This window comes from Schistocerca nitens, chromosome 3 (genome assembly GCF_023898315.1).
Source record: "Schistocerca nitens isolate TAMUIC-IGC-003100 chromosome 3, iqSchNite1.1, whole genome shotgun sequence".
NCBI lineage: Eukaryota > Metazoa > Arthropoda > Insecta > Orthoptera > Acrididae > Schistocerca > Schistocerca nitens.
In genome coordinates, this window is record NC_064616.1 from 912,125,255 (window position 1) to 912,142,791 (window position 17,537).

The following is a 17,537-nucleotide window of genomic DNA, read 5'->3' on the forward strand; positions in this document are numbered from 1 at the left end:
CGATCGTGTGAGACCCAACTCGCTTTATTTGTTCATGAGACCCAGAAAATATTAGATACAGGCTCCCAGGTAGATGCTATTTTTCTTGACTTCCGGAAGGCGTTCGATACAGTTCCGCACTGTCGCCTGATAAACAAAGTAAGAGCCTACGGAATATCAGACCAGCTGTGTGGCTGGATTGAAGAGTTTTTAGCAAACAGAACACATCATGTTGTTCTCAATGGAGAGATGTCTACAGACGTTAAAGTAACCTCTGGCGTGCCAGAGGGGAGTGTTATGGGACCATTGCTTTTCACAATATATATAAATGACCTAGTAGATAGTGTCGGAAGTTCCATGCGGCTTTTCGCGGATGATGCTGTAGTATACAGAGACGTTGCAGCATTAGAAAATTGCAGCGAAATGCACGAAGATCTGCAGCGGATAGGCACTTGGTGCACGGAGTGGCAACTGACCCTTAACATAGACAAATGTAATGTATTGCGAATACATAGAAAGAAGGATCCTTTATTGTATGATTATATGATAGCGGAACAAACACTAGTAGCAGTTACTTCTGTAAAATATCTGGGGGTGTGCGTGCGGAACGATTTGAAGTGGAATGATCATATAAAATTAATTGTAGGTAAGGCGGGTTCCAGGTTGAGATTCATTGGGAGAGTCCTTAGAAAATATAGTCCATCAACAAAGGAGGTGGCTTACAAAACACTCGTTCGACCTATATTTGAGTATTGCTCATCAGTGTGGTATCCGTACCAGGTCGGGTTGACAGAGGAGATAGAGAAGATCCAAAGAAGAGCGGCGCGTTTCGTCACAGGGTTATTTGGTAAGCGTGACAGCGTTACGGAGATGTTTAGCAAACTCAAGTGGCAGAATCTGCAAGAGAGGCGCTCTGCATCGTGGTGTAGCTTGCTGTCCAGGTTTCGAGAGGGTGCGTTTCTGCATGAGGTATCGAATATATTGCTTCCCCCTACTTATACCTCCCGAGGAGATCACGAATGTAAAATTAGAGAGATTCGAGCGCGCACGGAGGCTTTCCGGCAGTCGTTCTTCCCGCGAACCATACGCGACTGGAACAGGAAAGGGAGGTAATGACAGTGGCACGTAAAGTGCCCTCCGCCACACACCGTTGGGTGGCTTGCCGAGTATAAATGTAGATGTAGATGTAGATGGGAACGTTTAGCTCAGCGACGCCCTAGGAGCTACTCGAGAGCAACTGAGTATGTGCCGGCACTGGGGTTCACTCGCCCCCATCCCTTAGTATCATCCAAGATAGACAAGAGACCACACTACACATACTCATTGCAATCACCTACACTTATAAACTTAAAACACCACAGTCACACTTCGCGAAGGAAAGGTGTCATTGTGCACGAATGACAATTAGGCAGCTGAACCTGTCCTTCAGGGTCCCCCAGCGAACAGTGTCATACAACATAATATTTTTATCACTCTTTTACATTTCGAGAATTGTACAATTTTATATTACTCTAGTTTGTGAGCTGTATCCCAGTCTTTAAATAGTCTGAGATTATGTCGAAGCCCCAATGGATATACTGCAAATTTTACTGGACAAATGGTTCAAATGGCTCTGAGAACTATGGGGCTTAACTTCTGAGGTCACCAGTCCGCTAGAACTCAGAACTACTTAAACCTAACTAACCTAAGGACATCACACACATCCATGCCCGAGGCAGGATTCGAACCTGCGACCGTAGCGGTCACGCGGTTCCAGACTGAAGCGCCTAGAACCGCACGGCCACACCGGCCGGATTTGTGGCATCTCTGTCGGACATCCAAAACTAGAATATAACTTTGCAACGCTGCGACACTGTCATCACACTATGGCATTTCTGAATGCGCTTATTTATGGTATAATTCTTGGAACTGCAGTCACGTAAATCATTTCTGTTTTCAAGTACAACGCAACAACAGCCCGACAAATTAAGTATAACATAAGACTGCATCGCTTGTTGTCGATCAGCTGTTAATCACGTGTCTGCAACTCTGCAGCTAAAACTAGTAAGGGAGCAGAGTATTCCGCCCCGTCAAGCAAAGGCTCAGTTTTAGGTTCCACGACTGCGCTAATCACTGTTCGTTAGAGCTCTCAGCAATTCACACCCAAGTCCGAAGCTGCTTAGAAGCATTCCGTGAAACGCCTACGCACCACCGGCAGCTCTACAAGAAACATTTTCCTTTGTGCCACCGTACCTTTCAATCTATAATCGGTACTTTAAACGGGAATTCTTAAATGTGTAATTGCTAGTTTTTAAGCGGTGTAATCTCGTTTCGTGCAAACTGACTCTGCGACTGGAGTCTCCTGGGTCTGATTCGGAGCTGTACGCTGCGCAGACGTCGGAAACAGTTTGACAGACCCAAAATGTTATCTGCTTCTCTTCTTCCTCTACAATTTCAGGTTTCAACTCAAATAGGAAATTGGAGGTTTTCAAAAATTTAGACTGTTGTAACTGAACTTCTTCGACAAGATTGTAGTCGCTTATTTGCTTCTGATTTAAGGATACCTAAAAATTTACTATACCACTACTGTACTAATGGGAAAATTGTGTGACTCAACTAAGAATTCTGATTGAGTGAAACATGACATCCTCAAGCAAACAAAAAAATGGTTCAAATGGCTCTGAGCATTATAGGACGTAACTTCTGAGGTCATCAGTCCCCTAGAACTTAAAACTACTTAAACCTAACTAACCTAAGGACATCACACATATCCATGCCCGAGGCAGGATTCGAACCTGCGACCGTAGCGGTCGCGCGGTTCCAGACTGTAGCGCCTAGAACCGCTAGGCGACACCGGCCGGCTCAAGCAAACATTAAAATACATTGAAGCGCCAAAGAAACTGGTATAGGCATGCGTATTCAAATGCAGAAATATGTAAACAGGCAGAATACGGCGCTGCGGTCGGCAACGCCTATATAAAACAGGAAGTGTCTGACGCAGTAGTTAGATCGATTACTGCTGCTACAATGGTGGGTTATCAATATTTAAGTGAGTTTGAACGTGGCGTTATAGTCGGCGCACGAGCGATAGGACACAGTATTTCCGAGGTAGTGATGAAGTGGGGATTTTCCCGTACGACCATTTCACGAGTGTACTGTGAATATCAGGAATCCAATAAAACATCAAATCTCCGTAGAACGGGACCAACGATGACTAAAGAGAATTGTTCAACGTGACAGGAGTGCAACCCTTCCGCAAATTGCTGCAGATTTCAATACTGGACCACCAACAAGTGTTAACGTGCGAACCATTCAACGAAACATCGTCGATATGGGCTTTCGGATCCGAAGGCCCACTAGTGTACCTTTTATGACTGCTCGACACAAAGCTTTACGTCTCTCTTGGGCCCGTCAACACCGACATTAGACTATTGATGACTGGAAACATGTTGCCTAGTCGGACGAGTCTCTTTTCAAATTGTATCGAGCGGATGGACGTGTACGGATATGGAGACAACCTCATAAATCCATGGACCCTACATGTCAGCAGGGGTCTGTTCAAGTTGGCTCTGTAATACTGTGGGGGATGCGCAGCTGGAGTGATATGGGACCCTTGCTAGATATGACTATGACAGGCGATACGTACGTAAGCATCCTCCCCGCGACACCCCACACGTCCAGAGCTGCTGAACAGTAGCTCCAGGAACACTGTTCTCAGTTTAAACACTTCCGCTGGCCACCAAACTCCCCAGATATGAACATTATTGAGCATATATGGGATGCCTTGCAACGTGCTGCTCAGAAGAGATCTCCGCACCCTCGTACTCTTACTGATCTACGATCAGCCCTGCAGGACTCATGGTGTCAGTTCCTCCGGCACTACTTCAGGCATTAGTCGAGTGCACATCACGTTATGTTGCGGCACTTCTGCCTGCTCACGGAAGCCCTACACGATATTAGGCAGGTGTAACAGTTTGTATGACTCTTCAGTGTATTAAGGAAAAATAGACAAGCATGTTCACGATTTTTATCTTACCTGCATCATATAAAGTAGACGGCATCCTTCAAAGAAGATCACATTGCAATAGGCACTCATGATTTGAAGCAAGCAGACATGGAGTGCTGCAGGGCTCTGTTTTGGGCGCTCTGTGTTCCTGATGTACATACATAATCTTCCAGTTTTATTGTCGTAACAAGCAAATTTGTTCCTTTTTGCAGATATTTAAAGTGCACAACTAAAACTAGCGCCAGTGTTACTGAAATGGTAGCTAACGAAATATTTCAAAACATTAATAGATGCACTTTAGTAATAATTTTCTTGTAACATGCTCTCATATTCATGCTGTTTTACAGACCAGTATTGGTCTATACAGGGGCGTCAGAAACAGTCTAAAAATCCTGTAATTGTATTGCAGGCGAGATTGTGCTGAGAAATAATTGTTACTAAAAAAAGAATTCGATACGTTGCACCTTTTCCGTTTTATTTAGCACTGAAGCTAGCCATTCAGGTTGCCGCGCGCGCATATTCAAGAAGGTTGCCAGAGCCAATGTCCCCAAACATGTTCGTTTGGTTTCCGCAAACCGAACAAACTTATCTTTTGCTCACCTATCTTAAATTTATCGCTTCTGAAAAATGTACATTTTGACTGGCAATATGCATTTGATCAAGTGGCAAATCACGGACCTACAGACGACTGTGCATTACCGTATTTTAGCGTGTGCAAGTACTTGCATTTGCGCGCTCAACGACGCGATTCGCCAATTTCAATTCTAAATAACTCGGAAACGGCGCAACGTACAGAATATTTTCTTAACAATTATTTTTCAGTACAGCCTTCACTGCAACACCATTACTGTATTTTCAGACTCTTTCTAACCATCGTGTATAACATGATAACGCGTTCACGCTCCCGAAAAAGTTTTATTAAAATTGACAATAGTAGTGAAAGCCCATGTTCGCACAGAAAACAGATGTTCTGCTGCTAAATTTTTACAAGGGTTAGTATCCACAATTCAATACCTGTCATAGAATTCCACAAGCTACAAAATAATATTCGCAAGTAATGAAACACAAGATGAAGAAAGTGTTAAGTTTTTGGATCGCCATCGCAATTGAAAAGTCCACTGGCTAGAATTAAATGCTTAGCTCAGATATATTTGTAGTAAGCATGACTACAGCTGCAAGTGATGAAAAAAGAAAGAATTCGTTTATTCCGTATGCATCCATTCACAGATGAGTTGCGGAATCATTTTCTGGGGAAACTGAACATGTACAAACAGTAAGTACAACGGACAAAAAGTTTGCCACTTTTAGAAGACATGACGCTAACATCACCTTTAGGCTTGATAGTGGCTTCTTTTCGGCGTGAAAGAGGGTTCACATGTTTCTTTAGATATGCCATGCCAATCTGAAGTGACTCACTGATGGCTAGATACCATAGAGCTACCAAATCGTGGGGCTGTTGATCGGTAACTTACACTTACTGCTCCATACATTTTCTACGGGATTAATATTCTTAGATGGCAGTCTCCTTAAATTCCCTCTCCCCAGAACTCAGTATATCAGAAAATATCTAGAACTATAAAATTTTTATAACTGCCACTATCATTATTGTTACTATTGTCATACTTACTATCATAATTAAACGCAGTAGCAGTAGCAGTAGAAGTGCTGCCAGTATTAACTTTCATAATCATAGTCAGTGTTACTTACTGATATTGTCACTACAGACACTCAAATCATTTTAATACTATCTGTCATATCACAATTGTTATTTGTTAGGAAACTATGATATAAAAAAGGTACTGAGTGTGGGAAACAGTGGTACGGTGTAATACATTTATCGCTCTGTGACAACGCCTTCATGGAAAAATGTTTTCTGTTGCCTAGGAACCGTAATTCTCTCCAGGCTGTAATTCTTCGTCCGAAGAAAATCACCAGCCATGAATGTCTTTCTTAAGGTCTCCAAAAATATAGAAATCACATGGGGAGAGATCGGGAGAGTATGGAGGATGTGTAAGAGCTTCTCAGCGAAACTTCTGCAGCATAGTTGAAATAACTTTGGTTACATATGGACGGGCATTTTTTTCTCAGGTTGTTAAAAAAAATGATTCAAATGGCTCTGAGCACTATGGGACTCAACTGCTGTGGTCATCAGTCCCCTATAACTTACAACTACTTAAACCTAACTAACCTAAGGACATCACACACACCCATGCCCGAGGCAGGATTCGAACCTGCGACCGTAGCAGCAGCGCGGCTCCGGACTGGAGCGCCTAGAACCGCACGGCCACCTCGGCCGGCTCAGGTTGTTCAACTACGCCATAGACGTTTCTCTGGGAAACCCTGAACATCTGCCATCCAGTCCCCATCTTTTCCCACACGATTTTGCGCATTTTTGGAGCCCTGAAGGAAAACATTCCTGGCCATCGATTTGCTTCGGACAAAGAAGTACACGCATGGGCAAAATCGTGATTCCGTAGGCATCCCCAAACATATTTCCATGAAGGCAGCAACCGTCTTGTCTCACAGTGGCACAAATGTGTTAACATCTGTAGCGATTACTTTTGAAATACTAAACAGTTTACTTGCTTTTTTTCAATCTGCCCCGTTTCCATTTGAATACCCTTATATGTCGTTTGGTGTTTGAAAACATGTAGCTTTATGTGTCGCTAATTTTTACGAGGTACTCAACTCCAAATGTCCACTGCATGGAGTTCCCTTCACACTGTTCATTCGGAAAGTTGTTGGCATGGACCTGTGGCTACAGCAACTCCCGCCGAGTTTGTTCAAATGGCTCTAAGCACTACGGAACTTAACATCTGAGGTCATCAGTCCCCTAGACTTAGAACTACTAAAACCTAACTAACCTAAAGGACATCACAGACGTTCATGCTCGAGGCAGGAATCGAACCTGGGACCGTGGCTGCAGCGCGGTTCCGGACTGAGGTGCCTAGAACCGCTCGGTCACAGTGGCCGGCTGCCGAGTTTGTAACCAGTTGTCACTGACAAGGCGTGACACTAGTTTCCGGTGCTTGTCGGTTGGTATATTTTTGCAACCACTGTTCTTACGCTGTGTGACATATATGTGAGTGGTATATCGTTCCTTGGAAACATATTTGACCATCTACACTGACACTCCGACGAAACGGGCAACGTTATTCCCGGTGTGGTTATGGGCATGTCATTCTGTCATGTCTGGACGTTGACCCATCTTAATATGCTGATTTCTTATATTTGATTGGCGTATACACACCGGCAACGGCCTTGCCACAGTGGAGACACCGGTTCCCGTGAGATCATCGCAGTTAAGCGCTGTCGGGCATGGTCGGCACTTGGATGGGTGACCATCCACGCCGCCATGCGCTACTGCCATTTTTCGGGGTGCACTCAGCCTCGTGATGCCTATTGAGGAGCTACTCGACTGAATAGTAGCGGCTTCTGTCAAGAATACCATCATAACGACCGGAAGAGCGGTGTGCTGACCCCATGCCCCTCATATCCGCATCCTCCACTGAGGATGACACGGCGGTCGGATGGTCCCGATGGGCCACTTGTGGCCTGTAGACGGAGTGGTTATTTTTTATACACACACCACGTCACTGCGGTGGTGGGTCACGTTACTACCTGCTGTCACTTCCACACTGTCCCCTCAAAAGTGATCAGTGTGCTCCTTTAAGGGTAACGACAAATATTTCGTACCTTGAGCGTATTTCCAGAATACAGAAGCGTGTTATAAGAATTGTAACTGTTAATTATAGAACATCCTGCAGAGACCTTTTCAAAAAAGTTAAAATATTAACAAATACATCCATTATTGGTTAAAAACAGTCTTGGTTGCAATTTTAGTTTTTTTATTTTTCAACGACGCGTTTCGCCTTATTTAGGCATCTTCAGGTTATCTTTTCTAGATGGACGCGAGAGGCACCAAGGTCTACATAACGCGTTCCTGTTCACAAGAGCGAGTAATAAGAGTAAGAAGAGGGATCAGGTAGCATTATACTTACTACCTGAGCCCCCATCTTACTCTGTTACTCGCTCCTGTGAACGGGAACGCGTTATGCAGATCTTGGCGCCTCTCGCGTCCATCTAGAAAAGATAACCTGAAGATGCGTAAATAAGGCGAAACGCGTCGTTGAAAAATAAAAAACTAAAATTGCAACCAAGACTGTTTTTAACCAATACTGTTAAGCACTGGTTTGCTGTATGCCACATATGGATTGGAAGAAATACATCCATTTTTGTCGGTAACGATAGGTTTCCTTTGTGAAGAAATATTGCAAGGCGTGAGCCGCCTGGACAGCCTAGCGGTTTAACGCGCCGCTTCCGGGATCCGGAGAGGCGAGCCTGTCCCGCCTCGCAGATTAACCACAAGGGTCGCGAGCTGGCCAGCCTGCACGTTTCTTTACCATCAGTTCTGACAGAAATCTTACAACCTGTGAAAACACAAGGAGGGAGGGGCTGCTGGATAAATAACGGGCTGGTACACTTAGAAAAGGTTCTCACACTTGAACGTAGACGCAGACAGATGGGGTACTCAAGATTCAGTCATGGGGGCGGTGGTGATACTAAGAAGGGCATACAGCCACCAACTACCACTAACATTGCCTCAACCCGCATAGCAATGCTTACCCTGTGGAAGAAACGAGAAAAGGCAAAGGAGGAGGAGAAGAAGACGGCTCACAAAGCATGAACATAAAACTAGGACCAACAGCAACCTCTTCGAAGACTCCAACATTAGAACAGAAAAGAGTCACTGGATGCTGTATCCAGTAGGTCTAGAAAATAAAATGGAGTTTTTAAAACAATATCCAACAGGGTAGCTTGTGCGTCTTTGACGATTAATTAACTTGTTCTCCTGTCGTATCAAATACTCATTGATGTTTCGGGATTTCAGTAGGTCGTCGTTCACCATCACGCTCTGAATTTGATCTGGGCAACTGTCATACTTCTTCAGGTGGGCCGTATTCGAAGACAAGTCAGGCTTAAGAACAAAATCATCAAGCGCGGTAAAACAGCTGCATATTCGTAGCCCACAGATATCTGAAACGCAGTCATGTAATTGTGTACTGACACCTGGACAGCTGGAGCCAAAATAAAATTTAAAAAAGAGTGACTAACGCGTAGCGGACTTACAGAGCACTCGTATTATCCAGAGCTTATCTAACTATGTCAGGCTCTGGAGCACAATTTTCAGGAACAGGTGACACACTACCTTAAAACGTGTAACTTCCAAACATTCGGAAACACCATATCACAGCTACAGCGTTAATCGAAGGGACTGACGACATCGAACATGTTATGAACTGTAAGCATACTATTGTGTAGGCTTCAGAGAATGAGGTTTCGCTCCGTATCGGAGTGTCGCTGATTTGAAACTTCGTGGCAGATTAAAGCTATGTCTCGGACCGGGACTCGAACCTGGAAACTTTGCCTATGGGTACTTTGATAGCTCAGTCGGTAGAGCATTTGGCGTGATGCACGAAGTTTCCAGGTTATAGTCTCGGTCCGGCACACAGTTTTAATCTGTCAGGAAGTTGCTTTGTAGACTTATTGTAGTTTCCCAGTTGGTAGGCCAATGAACCTGCTTTACTTAACGCTAAGCCTATGCGAAAATTCCAACTCATAAACGCCCTTACGAAAATGAAACAGCTGAATTTTCCGGACAGTACAATACTGTGTTTCGACAGCTACCCTAAAAACAGACTTCAACGGGTGGACAACAGAAGTTATCACGGAAACTCTGAAGTTTCCCACTGGTCGATCCTTGGTACGTTCCTTTACTGGTTGAATAGCAAAATGCATTCGCTAATCAATTTTCGGTGTTTATATAAGGCTACCCTAAGGCTTCTTACGTTTTAGTTTAAGGGTATATCCTCTGTGGATAAGATCTTATACGTCTAGCATCTTGGTTGGTTTATCTGTGTCATATTCTTGTAACCATCACTTACATGCTGACGGCATCCAGCCGCATCGGAGCGCCAGCTCGAAGTACATTGCTCTTGCCGTGTTAGGTATGAATGACCATCGTTCAGTATCACGATGGGCACAGTTTCCGGGTCTTAAGGTAATCCCTAAGAAACCATAGATATTCCTCATACAAACGGTGAAAGTTGATTAATGAACTTTTTCGTGGAACATTACCTCCTATACTCCTTGATGGTATCCATTTAGGCTATCAATAAGCATTAAAAGGTCGCTGCACGTCTCACACATCTATGATGTGCAATACAGTCTGAAGCGACGAATGAAAATTTGTACCAAGGCCAGGATTCGAACCCGGAGGTGCGAGTTCGAAACCCAGCCTTGGTATAAATTTTCGTCCGTCGCTTCATTCTGCATACATACATCATAGGAAGAACAAACTGCCACAGAATGCAAAAAATCTTCCCCTTAACTGGATGCAATTCAAACATTTAGAAAAAAATTCCGCCTAAAATAAAAACCGAAACTTTACTACTGTGATGTAGTTGAACTCGGCACAAATTGCGAAAACTTCAGACGACTCGAGCTAGCAATAGATCCCTGCGAAATATTTGTGCGTAAAATTCGGTGTTCGGACACAGCTCACCTTCCTATGCTCAGTTAGGATGGATGCTAGCGGTTAGGCGCCGTCATTTTGACACGATCTATTTTCTTCATTAGTTTCTTCGTCACTGGTCTACTCAACACCTCCCCTCGCATATCAGCATATCATTCTTTAATTGCAATATCAGATACAATACATCCCTCATTTTCGCTGTACCTATGCATAACACTAGATCTTTCAACATTTCCTTCTCCATTTTAGCAATATGAGTCTGAAAAAACTACCCTTTAAACTGTGTCTTATTTAAAACTACTAAGCAGTGAAGAGGAGATTAACGCTTATCTTTTACCGTCATCGTAGTTTCCCTCTCGGTATATCGCAGCTATCATCCTGTCCAACGTGGAGCCAGTATTTCCGTCACTCTGTCAACACTGTCCCAGATTTCCTCTTCCCTATCTATTTCCATTTCCTTTCTTCCATCTCATCTGCTAACGTCACTCTATTATTTTTCGCTCTTTCCTGGACCAGCCAAGGTTTTCTCCAGATTTGATTCCTTCTGTACTACCGCCAAGCATCTGGTAGTACATTTCTTTCCCCAAAAATGTAATGACGCTATTACTTAACACAGTGTCAATGAGACTGACGTTTCTGAAATACTATGTATTAAATAGTATAACTTATTGTTATTATTATTATTATTACTATGTACAGGTCGTGTAGTATGCGTATTGTAATGTTAACTCAATGGTAGTTGTAACAGCTGTCTTGAAAGCCCACATCTTGCCAGGTGAAACAAATGCATACATAAATAAAGGAAATATATTAATTCTACTTTTACATCTATACTCCGCAAGCTACCTTATGGTGAGAAGCGGAGGGTACTTTGCGTACCTCTGTTACTTCCGCCCTTTCTCGTTCCTATCGCGAATGGTGCGCGGAAAGAACTATTGTTCATAGACCTCCGTATGGGCTCAAATATCTACAATTTTACCTACATGGCCTCTTCGCGAGATGTGCGAAGGAGGAATTGGTTGACCCTTCTAGGAACGATAGCTCTCGATATTTTAACAGTAGACCACACCTTGATGCGCAACACCTTTCTCTTAGCAACCGCTACTGGAGTTAGATGAGCATTTTCTTGACACTTTCGCGCTAAGTAAATGAAACTGTTGGATCTTTTCTATTTGTCCTGACTGATAAGAGTCCTAGACTGACGAGCAATACTGAAGTAACGATCGAACGAGAGTTTTGTAAGCTACCTCCTTCGCTGGTGGACTGCACTTCCCGGCAATTCTTCCATTGAATCCGAGTCAGGTATCTGCCTTTCTTGCGAATAGTTTCAGGTGGTCGTTTCACTTTAAATCGTCTCGTACGCATATTCCCAGGTATTTAATAGGTGCGATTACTTCCGATGGTTGTTCGGCGATCGTGTAACCACACAATAACGGGGATTCCCTCCTATTTATGCGCGGTACATTTATGTTGAGAATCATCTGCAATACTTGCACCGAGCATCGATTCTCTACAGTCTTCCTGAATTTCGTTACAATTTTCTAGCGTTGCAATTTTTCTGTGTACACATAATGTGAACAGTAATGGTCATATAACACTCCATTGAGGTAAGCCCGAAGTTACCGTTACATCTTAATATTTCCCTCCGTTAAAAATGAGCTGTTACATTTGCTAAGGACGCGTCAGTCCAATCACAAAGCTGGTCTGGTATTCTGTATTTGGGTATAATATGTGCAGGTGGACTGTAGAAGTTTGCGCCGAAAGTAAGTACGTGACAAATTATGAAGAAAGAAATTGCCTCAATTCTAATTAAATAGTCCTCTTTTTATTATATCACGCTCGATTTCGAGGCTTCCAGCCTCATCATCAGTTGTACCAGTCTGAGACAAGTTCGTTTGTCTTTCCCTAACTAACCATTCGACTGCGTTCCCCATCAACGATGGAAAGCTTAAACGAAAGTACTGTAGGTGACGGGCAGAGACGGGTACTCACGTAGCTTGGAGCGCGTTCGTCCTCTCGCGTGCGCAGCGCACCGATCACTGATTGCGCGGTACGGCGCGTAGTCCGCCACGCCGCTAGCGCCACGGCCATCTGCACGGACAGCGCGCGCAACAGGGGAGTGAGACAGGTCGTCCACTTGACGCGACCGAGCGGTTCAGGCGGCCTTTCGCGGCGGCTGCTGGCGAAGTGACCTGGCCTTACCACCAGCTCGCGTCTGTGCTCCAGAGATCAGTAAGCTGTGTTATGTACCGATTGGACCAGTTCTCCAGTAATTTCCTGAAATGACTGGTGAGGACTTACTGTACTTTTTGGAGAACATCTACCTCTTCAGGCGTCGTACACAAACCCGTAAAAGATAAAATCGATGTGAGTTAATATAGGACTGGAACGAAGGAAGTCAGTCGGAGAGTTCCATCGTCTACACGGAGGTCTACAGAATGACGACCAAAACTTTTCGATTATTATAGGACGCACCCACAGGCATTTTACAACGTTTTGAACGTTGCAGAGCCATCAGTCGCCAAAATATCGAATCACAAAATGGTTCAAATGTCTCTGAGCACTTTGGGACTTAACATCTGAGGTCATCAGTCCCCTAGAACTTAGAAATACTTAAACCTAACTAACCTAAGGACATCACACACATCTATGCCCGAGGCAGGATTCGAACCTGCGACCTTAGCAGTCGCGCGGTTCCCGACTGAAGCGCCTAGAACCGCTCGGCCACAGCGGCCGGCGTCGAATTACAAGAAAGACGTAGTTCTGCAAGGTTCGCAGGAGAGCTTCTGTAAAGTTTGGAAGGTAGGAGACGAGGTACTGGCAGAAGTAAAGCTGTGAGTACCGGGCGTGAGTCGTGCTTCGGTAGCTCAGTTGGTAGAGCACTTGCCCGCGAAAGGCAAGGGTCCCGAGTTCGAGTCTCGGTCGGGCACATAGTTTTAATCTGCCAGGAAGTTTCATATCAGCGCACACTCCGCTGCAGAGTGAAAATCTCATTCTGGAAACATCCCCCAGGCTGTGGCTAAGCCATGTCTCCGCAATATCCTTTCTTTCAGGAGTGCTAGTTCTGCAAGGTTCGCAGGAGAGCTTCTGTAAAGTTTGGAAGGTAGGAGACGAGGTACTGGCAGAAGTAAAGCTGTGAGTACCGGGCGTGAGTCGTGCTTCGGTAGCTCAGTTGGTAGAGCACTTGCCCGCGAAAGGCAAGGGTCCCGAGTTCGAGTGTCGGTCGGGCACATAGTTTTAATCAGCCAGGAAGTTTCAAGACGTTATTACACCAGGCTATGTTTAAATTACTCTCTCAGAAAAAAAAGAAAAAAAAACTACAAAGGAATTATACGAATGGGCGGAAATCGGTAGAAGTTATATACATGTGCAACCAAGCAAATGATCACAATTTCAGAAAAACTGGATGATTTATTGAACAAGTCAATAATGTATTGGTGCACCTCTGGCCCTTATGCAGGAACGTCTTCGGCTTGGCATTGATTATTATGTTGGGTGTCTTACTGTAGGATATCATACCAAATTATGTCCAATTGACGTATTATAAGGTCAAAATCCCGAGCTGGTTGGAAGGCTCTGCCCATAATGCTCCAAACGCTCTCAATTGGGGAAAGATCTGACGACCTTGCTGGCCTAGACAGGGTTTGGCAAGCACGAAGACAAGCAGTAGAAACTTAACCGGTGTGCGAGCGGAATTATCTTGCTGGAATGCAAGCCCAGGATGGTTTGCCATGAAGAGCAACCAAACGGGACGTAGAATATCGTCGGCGTACTGTTGTGGTTTAGGGGTGACAGATGACAACCGAGGAGGTCCTGCTATGAAATGAAATCGAACCCCAGACTACCACCCTTGGTTGTTGGGCTGTACTGCGGGCGATAGTCAGGTTGGTACCCCACGGCTACCTGGGGCGTCTCCAGACACGTCTTCGCTAGTCACTGGGACTTAATTCGAAGCGAGACTCCTCACTGAAGATATTTCTATCACAGTCAATCAGATTCTAGGTCGAATGTGCCCGACACCACTGCAGACGGACATGTTGGTGTACAGAGGTCAATGGTAGTCGGCGCAAGGGGCGCCACGAGCCCAGCCCCCTTTCTATGAGCCGCCTGTTAATGTGGTCACTGAAGCACCACTTAAACGTCGGGTCGATGATAATGATGAATCCAGGGCTCTGAGTGGCTATTTGATGACTGTTCGATCCTCATTTTCCGTCATCTTTCTGCGTCGACCGCTTCCTTCTGGCGCTGTGTTCGGCCATGGTTCACACATTCCTGGCAACATCGTCGAATAGTGGCTTCAATCCTATTCAAATGTTGAGAGCACTTCGCCGATTACTTCAACTGGATTCTTTGAACCCAACTACACATCCTCTCACAAATGCTGACATCTGCGTATATTGTTGACGCGCTTGTCTGCGAGGCATGGTTACTGTCCAACTGAGTACACAGAATGAAATTCGCAAAGACATTATGCTCCGGTATCTACACTACTGGCCATTAAAATTGCTACACCAAGAAGAAATGCAGATGATAAACGGGTATTCATTGGACAAATATATTATACTAGAACTGACATGTGATTACATTTTCACGCAATTTGGGTGCACAGAGCCTGAGAAATCAGTACCCAGAAACTACTGGCCGTAATAACGGCCTTGATACGCCTGGGCATTGAATCAAACAGAGCTTGGATGGCGTGTACAGGTACAGCTGCACATGCAGCTTCAACACGATACCACAGTTCATCAAGATTAGTGACTGGCGTATTGTGACGACGGGTTGCTCGGCCACCATTGACCAGACGTTTTCAATTGGTGAGAGATCTGGCGAATGTGCTGGCCAGGGCAGCAGTCCAACATTTTCTGTATCCAGAAAGGCCCGTACAGGACCTGCAACATGCGGTCGTGCATTATCCTGCTGAAATGTAGGGTTTCGCAGGGGTCGAATGAAGGGTAGAGCCACGGGTCGTAACACATCTGAAATGTAACGTCCACTGTTCAAGGTGACGTCAATGCGAACAATAGGTGACCGAGACGTGTAACCAGTGGCACCCCATACCATCACTCCGGGTGATACGCCAGTATAGCGATGACAAATACACGCTTCCAATGTGCGTTCACCGCGATGTCGCCAAACACGGATGCGTCCATCATGCTGCTGTAAACAGAGCCTGGATTCATCCGAAGAAATGACGTTTTGCCATTCGTGCACCCAGGTTCGTCGTTGAGTACACCATCGTAGGCCCTCCTGTCTGTGATGCAGCTTCAAGGGTAGCCGCAACCATGGTCACCGAGCTGATAGTCCATGCTACTGCAAACGTCGTCGAACTGTTCGTGCAGATGGTTGCTGTCTTGCAAACGTCCCCATCTGTTGACTCAGGGATCGAGACGTGGCTGCACGATCCGTTACATCCATGCGGATAAGATGCCTGTCATCTCGACTGCTAGTGATACGAGGCCGTCGGGATCCAGCACGGCGTTCCGTATTACCCTCCTGAACCCACCGATTCCATATTCTGCTAACAGTCATTGGATCCCGCTCAACGCGAGCAGCAATGTCGCGATACGATAAACCGCAATCGCGATAGGCTACAATCCGACCTTTATCAAAGTCGGAAACGTGATGGTACGCATTTTTCCTCCTTACACGAGGCATCACAACAACGTTTCACCAGACAACGCCGGTCAACTGCTGTTTGTGTACGAGAAATCGGTTGGAAACTTTCCTCATGTCAGCACGTTGTAGGTGTCGCCACCGGCGCCGACCTTGTGTGAATGCTCTGAAAAGCAAATCATTTGCATATCACAGCATCTTCTTCCTGTGGGTTAAATTTCGCGTCTGTAGCACGTCATCTTCGTGGTGTAGCAATTTTAATGGCCAGTAGTGTACGTGTTCCCTGTTTACTATTCTTGCCAGCTGCACTGTGAAACTGCCCTGCAGAGTCATACACAGTCTATCGGTCGCCAAAGTTTACAATTTCACATTTTCCGTTGATACCTGTATGAATATCAATTTGTGATGAATTTGCTTAACTCCTTCGTGGTGCGCAGATTTTTTTCCACATCTGTTACTATAAGTGCGCTTGAGAATGGGCACTACGCGAAACTAGTAGTGCAAATAAAATAAACAGTTGTTATAATTAAACTTTTGCTAATTGAGAGGGCCCTTATGAAGCAAGAGTGATCGTAGGGAAACGAAACTCTGTAGAAACCTTTGTAAGGAAGTGCGGAAGAGAAATAACGAGTAAACCTTTGAAAGAAACACATTTCAATTTCCACATGAGAAGGTAACATTTGTTAATTTTGTCCCATGTTTAAGTTCCAGATTACAAACATTACCCCTTGACGCGACCATTTGCATCGACGACAGCCCAGATACCTTTTCACAATTCTTCGGAGAACTTTTCGAACGGTATTAGAATTATATATTAATACCTTCAGCTCCTGACGGGCGATGACATATATCAACGGGGACAGATGAAAATGTATGCCCCGACCGGGAGTTGAACCCGGGATCTCTTGCTTACACGGCAGACGCTCTATCTATCTGAGCCACCGACGGCACAGAGGATACTGCGACTGCAGGGACTATCTCCCGCACGCCTTCCGCAAGACTTACATTCTCACCTTTTATGTGCACATGTCCACACACTACATTCGTATTGTCCCTACCCAACACACTCATTACTCGTGGAAGACATTCTTACCAAGTCCTGTAAGAGTTCGGGTAATGTGTGAGCATCCGCAATGGAGAAGAAGGTCGTGGCCGGTATTGCCATAACTATATAATTATATGGATATGTCCGAAAGAACAGAAGCCGCCAGGGTAGCCGAGAGCGCTAATGCGCTGCTTCCTGGACCGGGGTAGGCGCGCCGGCTCCAGTTCGAATCCGCCCGGCGGATTAACGACGAGGGCCGGTCTGCCGGCCAGCCTGCATGTGGTTTTTAGGCGGTTTTCCACATACCGCTAGGTGAATACCGGGCTGGTCCCCAAGTTCCGCCTCAGTTACATGACTCACAGACATTTGAAAACGTTCGC

General features: G+C 45.1%; 1 protein-coding gene across 1 annotated transcript in view; it reads right to left on the reverse strand.

Annotated features, from left to right (window-relative positions):
• LOC126249480 (uncharacterized) overlaps positions 1 to 12,554 on the reverse strand; it is a 288,417-nt gene extending 275,863 nt beyond the window's left edge. The window contains exon 1 of the mRNA XM_049951132.1: positions 12,492 to 12,554. The gene's annotated coding sequence lies outside the window, so the exon portion shown is untranslated. The remainder of the gene's footprint in view (positions 1 to 12,491) is intronic.
• Positions 12,555 to 17,537: the final 4,983 nt, after the last annotated feature.